We start from the raw sequence: 12567 nt of genomic DNA on the forward strand, positions 1-12567 counted from the left end.
GTGTAATTTTGGTCTTTTTGGTTCCTGATTTTTAGTGGTATTTTCTTAGCAGTATGGTTTCTGTCTTAAATCATGTGCTTCAGTGCTTTTTGAAACCAAGATGGTAATAGATATGGTTCAATGGTATACTTCTGGTATTTGCATAGTTTTTAAGCTTTATGAGAATGGTTAAAATTGTTCTCGTAGAAGGAAGTAGAAAGGAAACGAGAGGAAGTAAAAGGAGGGAACTAACCTTAACATAAATAAAGCTCCCATCTGAATGCCTTTAGAAAGAATTAAATTTCCTAACCAGAGCAGGGGCTCTTTTTGGCATAACCTAGAGTATTTTGAGTATTTTAGAATACTGTGCAACTATACTTTTTGTGTGTGAACATCCTTCCTTCCTTCCTTTTTTTTTTTTTTAAGATTTTATTTATTAAAGAGAGTGAGACAGCGAGAGAGCCCACAGGCAAGGGGAGCAGGAGAGGGAGAAGCAGGCTCCCCGCCAGCAGGGAGCGCGCCCAGAACCCCAGGATCTTGACCTGAGGTTAAGGCAGATGCTTAACTGACTGAGCCATCCAGGCGCCCTTCCTTCCTTTCCTTCCTTTCCTTCCTTCTTTATGTGTGAACATCTTTTTTTTTTTTTTTTTTTTTAAAGTAGGCTCCACGCCCAGCACGGAGCCCAGCTCGGGGCTTGAGCTACCACCCTGATATCAAGACCCAAGCTGAGATCAAGAGTCAGACACTTAACTGACTGAGCCGCCTAGGCACCCCTATGTGTGAACATTTTTAATGTTTCATATTAAAAATGGGATCTAAGAGCAAAAAATATATTCCTAAAGAAAAACTAAGTTCTTTTACCCCATAAGATGGTCCATGTCTGAATTTCTCCTTTGTTCCCTGTAATCCTTTCTTCTGTTCTTTCTGTTTATTCTCCATTATTCATCTTTAGAGTCTTCAAGAAAGAGCTACGTAGGTGTAGAATGACGTGATACACCAGCGTGAGGTGAGGATGACTGGCAACGTTCACCCTGCTTATATAAAATATTCACCGCAACCGTCTAAAGTACTTTGGCTCTGATTCTAAGTTCACCTAGTAACTTTTTGATTAGCCTCTCAAACAGTCAGATACCACAGATGGAGAACATAAATAACATGAGCACCGTACCAACACTTCATATACATTAATTCACTGTTGAAACAACGTTGGGAGGTAGAACAGTTATCCTAATGAACAAGGAAACTGAGACTTGAATAGGTTAAGTAAATTGCCTGAGCATCAGAGCTAGGATGAATTCAGGGTCTGTCTGACCTCAGGGTCTGTGTTATTAACCACTACGTTATGTTCATTCAACACAATTTATTAAATTATTTCACTTAATCTAGGAGTAGCAAGCTTAATCACAGGAGAATTAATAATAACTGAAATCATTTTCAGCCCAACTTGGCTTTGACATTAGTTGAGATGGTCTTAGCCTTTTTTTTTTTTTTAAGATTTTATTTATTTATCAGAGAGAGAGAACACAGCAGGGGGAGCAGCAGGGAGAGGGAGAAGCAGGCTCCCCACTGACCAAGGAGCCAGATGCCTAACCGACTAAGCCACCCAGGTGCTCCAAGTTGATTTTAGCCTTAAGCTAAGATTTTGGTCTTGTAGAAAGGCAGGATTTATGTACACAAAACAACTAGAAAACTGAAAAACTGGAAACTATGTATTTAGAGGCAGTGGAGAAGAGTGCTTTATTTTTCATATCCTAACTACAATGTATCATAAAATACACATTTAAAAAGAAAGGAGGGTAGTTTTCTTGACATCAGAATATGTTCCCTTACTTGATAGCAGATGCTTGAAAAATGTTTGTGGAATGAATTAAGAGGAATGTACTCTCGGGATAGGATCTCTTTCTGCTAACCTTTCAGGCTAGGCAGACTGCTGACTTCCATCAGCAAAAGGGAACCCTCAGCTCTTTCAGGGCAGTCACCAGAGCTAGATGTTACCCCATTCTCTTCTGACAACCTTTGTCTAGTTTTTCTCTTCAATTGGGTTCTGGTCTGGCATAACCTTCTAAGACCACAGGCCTCTGTAAACAACTGCCTCTCCTCAGTTACCATCCAAGAAGAAGCACCCCCTTCCCCCAGAAAAGACTATGTATTATGGAAAGAGCCTAAGAGCCAGAAGTGATGCTTTTTATTCTCTTAGCATAAAGAAGTTGGACTAGATGATCTCTGAGGTTTATTTTCAGAGACTGTTCTCTGAGATAAGAATTGAGCAGAGGGGTGCTTGGGTGGCTCAGTTAGTCATTAAGCGTCTGCCTTCGGCTCAGGTCATGATCCCAGGGTCCTGGGATCGAGCCCCGCATCGGGCTCCCTGCTTAGCAGGAAGCCTGCTTCTCCCTCTCCCACTCCCCCTGCTTGTGTTCCCTCTCTTGCTGTGTCTCTCTCTCTCTCTGTCAAATAAATAAAATCTTAAAAAAAAAAAAAAAAGAATTGAGGGGAAACTTTGTTCCCAGATAATTGATTAAGCAGAAATTTCTGTAAGCTAATAGTTTCCAAGTCATGTTCCATGGAACCTTGGTTCCTTGGGATTAATAAAAGTGTTCTTTGAAGGAAAGATTTTATGGTCATTTGTATTTGACTGGGATAGCCAAAAACTTTGGCTAAGTTAAACAGACTTCATCACTGCTTCAGGGCTTCTGCTTTCCAGCCAAGAATTTAATTAGCCAGCCAGTCTATAATATAAGGACAAATAAAAAAAAATAGGAGATGGGGAGATGTAAGAGCTAAATATCTACATTGTAGAAAGTTCACGAATGATATCCAAAATTGGAAAATATCAAGAAACAACACTATAAGCGTATGATTTAGGAATTTGAGGTTAAACACTGGAACAACTAATACTGTTGAAAATTGTGCCTCTGGGCTCCTGGAAGCAGGAATTGGTTTGGGGCTCGAGGGCAGGGGAATTGCTATTTATTGTGTTACAGAACTATTTGACATCTCAAACTGTGTGTGTGTGTGTATTTGATTAAAATGAAATATGGTAGAATATAAAATCTTCAAAATAATTTTAAATGGCTGAATAACATTCCATTATGTAGTTGTACCATAATTATTCCTTCAAATCCCGTCATTGGTTATTTAGATTGTTTTAATTTTTTTTTTAACATTAGAGATAATACTGGGACCGATGTATTTTTGTCTGTATCTGATTTTCTTCTAGATTCCTGAAAGAAAAAAGCCAAAGAGTAGGAATAATTTAAAATTTTCTTGTATATATTACATCATCTCTTGAGAGTTTTGGTTTTTAAAAATCATCATTTTACTTTCCTAAAAAGTGGTGAAGAAAACTTTAATTTTATAGGAGTGGGAATTGAAATACCCACAGACGTCCTGGATGCTAAAGAAAATACTGTTTATATCACTATTTCTTGTGTCATTTGGCGCTTGCAACATTTTTTATCATTTAGAGTTTTTCATTATCAAAGGCTACAGTAATTGAGTATTCTGAAACCTATCTACAAAACCAGTGTATGGGTTTGTTTCCTTTTTTTTTTTTTTTTTAAGATTTATTTATTTAAAAATTTTAAAGTCCTGGTCTTTGAGTTCTTCCCAGCCCGCCAAAGTTACTTCCTTATTTGAGAGAGAGGGCCAGCGTGCGATTGTTTGGAGGGGCAGAAGGAGAGAATCTTCAAGCAGATTCCCCAGTGAGCCTGCAGCCGCAGGCAGAGCTGGATCTCACCACCCATGAGATCATGACCTGAGCTGAAATCAAGAGCTGGATGCTTAACCGACTGCGTCACCCCGGCGCCCCAGCCAGTGTATGTTTATAACTTTTTAGGAGTGGGGTGAGGAGTTGGGTTAAATAGGTCGTGGGGATTAAGGAGTACATTTGTTGTGATGAGCACCTGGTGATTTATGGTGGTGATTTGTGGAAGTATTGAATCATTATATTGTACACCTGGAACTAATTTAACATGGTATGTTAGCTAACTGGAATTAAAATAAAAACTTTAAGTCCTTTTAAAGAAAATTTAGAAAATACATTATTGTGTGAGACAAATAAAATTCACATGTAGAATTTTTTAAACATTTTTCATTCAATCTCATTTAAGCTGGGTGGACATTTACATTTTTGGCCTTTAGTTTTTAAACTATATATATTTTTTAATGTGGCATTAAGATTTATTGATAGAAAATAGTAGTGTGTAACCTGTATAATGGCCATTTTAAGTCTATAGAAACAGTTCAGCATTTCCAGATATACTAACATACAAGTTATGACCTTGATGTTCCCTTATTTAGGTTTCACTTTCTCTTACACTAGTTATTAATAATAGCCAGAAGTGCCAATTAAAATTTTTTTTTCTCTCATTGCGAGAAAGAAAATTGAGACTTCCATTTTAAAGATATGGAATGGCATGTTTTCAGAATTTCAAACAGAGACTGTACTTGGATCTTAATAAAGAAGTACATCAAGTGTATTTCTTAACATGGTTGTTCTCTCCTGTTTTCCAACCACCATTTTTCTTTTTGGAGAGAAAAGGAGGAGATCCATTGATTATAAAGTACAAGTTTTATATTTCAGTGGTGCCTACTCTATAGCTACTATTATTTATTTTAACTAAATCTCTAACATATTTTATACTGTGGCAGAAAGTTGTTTGGCATAGGAAAAGCTACAAAGTTAATGTTTTCCTTCTCATCTTCCTTTTTATTCTACTCATACTGTTTTCCTTAACTTTTCTTCCTTCAAATGTTCTTTCTCCATCCTTAAGTCATTTTTTTTCAATTTTGAGACATAATTCACATAATGTAAAGCTTGCCATTTAAAGTATACAATTTAGTGGCTTTTCACTACTCATTCTAGAACATTTCCATCACCCCCAAAACAAACCCTTTATCTGTTGGTAGTCAGTCCCTTCCGCCCTTTCCCCCATCCTCTGGCAATCACTAATCTACTTTTTGTCTCTATGGATTTACCTATTCTGGACATTTCACATAAATGACATCATACAATATGGGGTCTTTTGTTTGTAGTTTTGTTCAATTAGAATAATGCTTCCAGGTCTCATGCATGATGTAGCATGTAGCATTCCTTTTTATGGCTGAATGATACTCTGTTGTATGGATATTTGGGCATTTGGGTGTTCTCTGCTGTTTGGCTGTTAGCAATAATGCTGCTTTAAACATTTGTGTACAAGTTTTTACGTGGACATGTTTTCATTTCTCTCTAACGTACGTAGGAATAGAATTGCTGGGTTACATATAATGCAATGCTTAACCTATTGAAGCCTAAGTTGTTCTTGTCCTGTATTGTTAAATGGTATGTTTTCCCTCCATTGGTTACCAGAATTATACAGGGTGTAGGATATCATCAATTAGTACTTGGCTATACATTAAAAAACAAAACAACTTTCATCTAAAACAGTGGTTTTCAACTTTGGCTGCTCATTGGAGTCATCTGGGAAGGTTTAAAATCAACTGGCTCTCACCCCCCAGAGGTTCTGATTTAATTAGTCTCGGGTGCAGCGTGGGCCTCCAGGTGATTATGTGTAGCCAAGACCGGGAACCACTGTTCTAACCCTGACTGAAGTTAGACTTGCTACTTGAAAAGGGGAGGGCAGGGACGTCATATATATATACTTTTCTTGGCAAAGCTGCTACACATTTGAATGACTTGATAATGTGTCTCTCTATTCTCTTTTTAATGTACGTAATAGTGATTGAAAGCACATACTCAATCAGTCTACCTAGGTTTGAACCTGGCTCTACTATATAAACTTGCAAAAGTTGCTTAACCTCACTCTTCCTTAGTTTCTACATCTGTAAAATGTGGAATTAAATAGTGCTTGCAATGGTCTGAATGTTTGTGTCTTCCTACCAGAATTCCTATGTTGAAATCCTAATTCTTGGTGTGATGGTATTACTAGGTGGGACCTTTGGGAGGGGCTTAAGCCATGAAGGTGGAGTCCTCATGGATGGGATTAGTGCCTTATAACAGAGGCTCGAGAAGACTCCTTAGCCCCTTCCACCACATAATCAATTTTGCACCAGAAAGAGGGCCCTGATGAGAAAGTGACAGTGCTAGTACCTTGAGCTCAGACGTTTGCCTCCAGAACTGTGACAAATAAATTTCTGTTGTTAATAAACTACCAAGTCTGTGTTTTTTTGTTATAGCTGCTGGATGGATGAAGAGAGTGTTTTAAGGATTAAATGAATGTGTGTGTGTGTGTATTTCTTTTTTCAGTTTCTTAGAATAGTGTCTTGTATGGGGGCACCCGGGTGGCTCAGTTGCTTAAGCGTCCGACTCTTGATTTTGGGTCAGGTCATGATACCAGGGTTGTGAGATTGAGCCTTGCTTTGGACTCTGCTGGGTGTGGAGCCTGCTTAAGATTCTCTCTCTCCATCTCCCTCTGCCCCCGCCCCACCCTGCCCCATACACACACTCTCTCAAAAAAAAATCTTTAAAAAAATAGTGCCTTGCACGTATAGTGCTTTTTAAGTATTAACTTGTAGTTGTTACTGTGATTCTTCTCAATCCCTTACTCACAATCTAGACTTACAAAATGGTGAGTAAACAACTATAAAAAGTTAGTTGCCATTTTAAAGAACTTTTGTATGTGTTGAATACTTTCATAATAAAAAGTTGAGAAAGTAGCATGATGACACTTTCCTGTGTTATGCACCATCTTCAACAGTCATGGCCAGTCCTGTTTCCTCTGTACTCCTACCCATTTACCCACCTCTGAATTATTTTAAAGCATATCCTGCAGGTTACAAATGGCTTCTAATTTTATACCTTTTCTTTGAATCTCTGAGGAGGTTGATTATTGGTAGGAAGGTTAGAGAAAGAGAATACGCTGAAGATGGGGGGCCGTGACAGGAGATTGGTTGTATTCCAGGGAGTTGTAAATTCTCTATTCCGGCTAAGTTCTCTGCTTCTTTGTGGCACCTTCTTTTATCCACTTCTTAATATTTTGCCATGAAAGTACTAAGAACTTACTCAGAACTCATTAGAACCCATTTCTGCCACCTAATGTGAATGAAATATGGTTCCAGCCAACTTTCGCAAGGGCCTTTGCTCTAACCATCTATTAGCAGAACGTCTAGGACAAATTGTTCTGTACTATTTCCATACCTTTGTGATTTGGAATGGTGATCATCTGTTAATGAATGAAAATGTTTCTACAAACCTATATTTACCATGAATATGTGCTAACAGAAGATGTCCAAGAGAGGCTAAGAATTCATAATTATGCTTGTGAAATGGGGTCTAAAATTAATTCCTTGTTTTTTTCCTCCAGTCTTAAAAAATCTGCTTTCTTGGTTGTTGTAAGCTATCATATTTTTTAAAGATTTTATTTATTTATTTATTTATTTATTTATTTATTTATTTAAGAGGGAGTGAGAGCGAGGAAGCAAGAGGGAGCACGAGTTGGCGGGGAGCAAAAATGAGGGGTGGGCAGGGAGAGAGAGAGAAGCTGACTCCCTGCTGAGCAGGGATTCGGGGCTCAATCCCAGGAGCCTGGGATCATGACCAGAGCCAAAGGCAGACACTTAACTGACTGAGCCACCCAGGCACCCCTAAGCTATCAATATTTTATGATGAAAATAAATATGAATTTTAAAAGTAGTATAACTACATTGCAAACTGTTTGATAAATTGGGAAAAGAAGAAGAATCACCCTTAATTCTATCAACATAGCTATTGGTTATATTTTAATGATTCCGTTCTAGACTTTTTTTCTACCCATATTTTTTATAGCAAGTATTTGATTATTTTTAAGTCTTACTTTGTTCACTTCATATACTGACCTTTGCCATTTTGTGTGGTTTTGTGTTTGCTAAGCCTTAGCCAGGAAAAAAAAAAAAACGTTTTAGGCAGTCTAGTTTTTTAGACATGCAAAGCTATATACATATTTGTCTAGATAAGTACCTGTCAACCGGGAACTTAGTTTAATTTAAACCTGTTTAATATCTGTCTTGACATGTGCAGACTCATGGCTGGCACGAAAATAGTTCAGATGTATAGCTCATACAGTATTATCAACTTTAATATTTAAATTTAGGGGCGCCTGGGTGGCTCAGTCGTTGAGCGTCTGCCTTCGGCTCAGGGCGTGATCCTGGTGTTCTGGGATCGAGCCCCACATCAGGCTCTTCCGCTATGAGCCTGCTTCTTCCTCTCTCTCCCACTCCCCCTGCTTGTGTTCCCTCTCTCGCTGGCTGTCTCTATCTCTGTCAAATAAATAAATAAAATCTTAAAAATAAATAAATATAAATTTAGCCTTACCAATGGAACAATTAGTATTTGGTAGCATTTACTTTAATGTCACTTATACTTTGTTGTTTTGCTTTTCTTTTGCCTAATAATATTAAAGTAATACTTCTGCTTCCCTAATAATATTAAAATAATGGCTGACACTTGAATATTGGCCATGTATTAGGCACTAATAATAAGCACTTTGATGGATCATCTTTTTTTAATCCTCACCAAAAGGGCCTGTTATTTCTATTTTACAAATGTAGAAACTGAGTCTTAGTGGGTTTAGCTAATTTGCCTGAGGTCATACAACCAATATATTTTGCGGTCAGAATTTGAATGCTGGAGTTCTTGCTATTCACCACCATGCTAGCCTGCTGTGAACAGAAATTTGCACTTGCTGTCAATACACTGATTACCATGAGAGTCTGATCAAAATATACCAAAGTGAATCACAAATTTTTATCCTACAGTAATACGCTGTTTGGGTGTAACTTGTAGAGCAACTTACATTAGGATTAATTTTAAGAGAAAGAATAAGTCATGAAGCTAACTTAGTAGAATATTTTAATGTAAAATCTTTGCTTTCCGGTATAAAATGAATTATTTAATAAAATCACTCCTATATTGGTCTAGGCAGGAGACTGGTATTTATGGTGATTTAAAGTGCTGTTTCTTTTATAACTTCCTAACGTATCTCTCCATTTTTATCAGTGAGGACACGGGTCTCCTGTTAATTCAGTTCTAAGACCTTTTTCTTTGTATTCCTTCTTCCCAGTAGTATTAGTTTCATTTTCTAAATTTAGATAATTTGAGATTCTACAAGATACTTTTTTTTTTTTTTTTGCTTAGTTGCTTAGGAAAGCAATTTCTTTTTATATTTTTAAGAATTTATTTAAGTAATCTCTACACCCAGCGTGGGGCTTGAACTCACAACCCCAAGATCAAGAGTCACATGCTCTATGGACTGAGCCAGCCAGGTGCCCCTAAATAATTTCAGATTCTAAATTACTTTAAAACAGCTGAGAAAAAAGTAAAACAGCTGAAAACCATGATTACTCTTGTCTTTGTTGTTCTTCCTTTAATTTTTAAGATTTTATTTTTAAGTAATCTCTACACCCAATGTGGGGCTTGAACTCACAACCCTGAGATCTAGAGTCCATTGCTCTACTAACTGAGCCAGCCAGGTGCCCCAGTTCTTCCTTATTTAGATGTCTTTGAATCTTTTAAAGAGTTTTTATGGTTTTATTATAGAAGGCATCTTCAGGGCACCTGGGTGGCTCAGTTGGTTAAGCATATGACTCTTGATTTCAGCTCTGGTCATGAACTCAGGGTTGTGAGATTGAGCCCCACATCCGGCTGCAAGCTCATCAGGGAGTCTGCTTGAGATTCTCTCTCTCTCTCCCCCTCTGCCCCTCTCCCACAAATAAATAAATAAATCTTAAAAAAAAAAAGGCATCTTAAACTTTGGAAATGAGCTTGTCAGGTAGGGTGCTTAGTCTATTTTCCGATATTCAACAGTTCTCATATCATCTGATATTTGTTAAGGGAAGATACATCCAACAGTAAGAGTAGACCATGAGCTATCTTTGGTTTCAGAGTATCCAGACTTGAGTAATAAATCTGCCCTTTACTGACTCAGTCACCTTGGGCAAATTACTTACTTGAGCCTTAGTTTCCCCATCTATAAATTGGTATAATAAAGATAATGATATATATAAGTACTTAGTAGGGTATCTGACACTTAGTAGGTACTCAGTGAATATTTCTTCTTCCCCACTCCCCCCAAAGTTTATAAAAAGAAATTAAGGTAAACTAGGAGTCTTCTAGAAAGCCCAAATGAACCATAGTAAGGGAGATATGTTATAAAAGCATTGGGGAAAATCTTGCAGTTACCTCTCAAAGGGAGCATATACTATTCTCACAATTAGCATGGTATATTAGGTTCTGCGAGCATTGAAGAAATGACACAGATATTTAATCTATTAGGTTATATCTAAGAACAGTAAGTTTAATGGGATATTTGTGTCAAATGATGTTTTGTTTCCCTTCCCCTCTCCCACCTCTAATTCTCTTTACTACAACATTCTGGATGGAAAGCTTCTGGAGATAGTAATAAATATGAGTAAAGCTATATAGTTAATTCTGGGTTGCACCCTGCCTGACACTTCTGAGCAGTTTTGTAAAGGCTAATAAGAGCCTCGGGAGTATTGTTGCTTTGTCCTTCCCCCTTACAATTCTGCTTTGCCTCTCTTACTCCCATTTATTGTAACCATGTGTTCAACACCCTCAAGAATCCAAAGTAGAGGTCTTAGGCAGCTGTGTCCTGATGTCAGCTTGTCAGACATGTGAGAACGTTAAGTCTGTTTCTTGTCTTGTGTGCCATCTACTCAGGAGAGAAAAAAGGAAGTACTAGGCAGCACTTCGAGTTCACCAATGGGTATATCCCTCAAAATGAGCCCATGGCCATGCCAGGGCTGATTCTTCATATCCACCTCCCAACTCACTCTTTCTTTCTTTCTTTCTTTCTTTCTTTCTTTCTTTCTTTCTTTCTTTCTTTCTTTCTTTCTTATCGTTAGAAGGTAGGACTCTTGGAATCTTCTTGGGGTCAGTTTTATATTCAAGCTTCTGTTTGAACTTATGAGGAGTTTTTGCTCATTTCCACTAGGATGGAAAGATAGCAAATACTGACTTGTACTTGGCAGGAATCAGGTCCAGGAGTAGAATGATACAATTATACAATTTGAGAGATCTGGGCATCCTTATGCTCAAAATGTCTTCCTATGCAGAGGATACCATATTGGAAAACCTGACTAAGGGTGCCACTTCCAGACATTACTTGATTAGCATGTATTAACTCTTCTCACCACTTTCTGCTCTGTTGGGCATTGAGGAGGTATAGACAACTAGAGCATGCTGGGAAGGGCAGGCTTTGAAAAGTATCTTGTTGGGGCTCTGAAAGTAATGGAGAAGCATAACGTTATCTGGAGTATTACGGAAAGAAATCTGGAGGTGAGAGGTGAGAGGTGAGAGGTTCCAAAAACAAGTAACTATGAAAGATTAACAAGAAAAACTGTAGCATGAACAGATCTATGACAAATCTAATGGCTCAAAGGATTGGCCAAGTGATAAAGCATGTGGTTCTATTTATGCTTCTATCTAATGAATGATCAGTTCTTAATTCAAGAAAGACCTTTATATCTTGATTTTATATCTTAGTATATGAACCTTTTGCCAGAGCCAGAGTCCTACAATGGCAAGCAAGATATGAAATTAAATTTGCAACTTTTTGTAGTAATACTTTTTATTATTAGTAATGGTAATTAATAATAATTTTCTTCATGAGCATTAATAACTTTAATCAATGTTCAAAATCGTAATTAAACCTAAAACAGTTACCCGTGACAGTAAAGTTAATAAACAGACCTCCAAATGCAATGCCTTTTTGTACTGAGAATCTAATATTGTTGCTTTTTGCTTTATCAATGATGACTCTATTAAAGTGATGGTTAGCTATGGATGCGACTAAAAAGATTTGTGTGTGACCAGCAGGCCATTCCAGGTTATATATATGTAATGGCAATTTTTGCTTTGTGTTTTTGGTGGATATTTGCAGGCTTTTTGCTACTGGTACATGTAGCTTTGTTTCTAAGACCACTTAAATATTTTGACAGTACACCTTATTTTTCTACTTATTTGTTAATTCAGCACACATTTGCTGGTGTACCAACTGTCAGATCGTATTAGGTGTTAGAGATAAAAAGATATAACAAAATCTCTGCCTTCCAAGGGTTTAGTCTAGTACATTCCTGGTTAACTAGGTTCCCTGCTGGTCAGTGGGTTTATTCCATGGCGGAATTTCTCAACCTCAGCACTTTGACATTTGGGGCCAGATAGTCCTTTGTTGTGAAGGGCTGTCCTGAGGATAATTCTAGTACTTTTAGCAGCATCCCTTACCCTTACCTAGTAGATGCCAGTAACACTACCCATCCCCCTCAAACTCGTGACAGTCATTGCCAAATGTTCCCTGAGGGTAAATTCGGAATGTAAACCAGGCTTTATCTGTGTCATTGACAAAGAACTTTGGTAAAATTAGTTTTTAAAAATGTAATACCAAAAAAAAAGTAATACAAAGCTAGCAAATGTTATGAAAAGAAAGCAACCTAAAATGTTACACAGTACTTATTACTCCAAATGACTTTTCAAAGAGGAATACACAATGGTAGTACTGAATAACACCTTCGAAACGTGTTGTGTTTTAGTCCGAATGTCTGTGAATCTTCTCTGAGCTATGAGTTACTGAATTACTATGTATAGGAGAATTATATAGT

The 12567-nt window shown here is 37.4% G+C and overlaps 1 protein-coding gene across 4 annotated transcripts in view; it reads left to right on the top strand.

Moving 5' to 3' along the window:
* Window positions 1-12567, top strand: part of SNAP23 (synaptosome associated protein 23) — a 33706-nt gene that overhangs the window by 3935 nt on the left and 17204 nt on the right. For 2 of the 4 annotated variants that reach the window (XM_044392474.3, XM_048218366.2), the window contains exon 2: window positions 932-985. The exons of the other annotated variants lie outside the window; for them this stretch is intronic. The gene's annotated coding sequence lies outside the window, so the exon portion shown is untranslated. The remainder of the gene's footprint in view (window positions 1-931; window positions 986-12567) is intronic. 4 annotated transcript variants of the gene reach the window in all.

Source organism: Ursus arctos, unplaced genomic scaffold (genome assembly GCF_023065955.2).
Source record: "Ursus arctos isolate Adak ecotype North America unplaced genomic scaffold, UrsArc2.0 scaffold_36, whole genome shotgun sequence".
Classification (NCBI taxonomy): Eukaryota; Metazoa; Chordata; class Mammalia; order Carnivora; family Ursidae; genus Ursus; species Ursus arctos.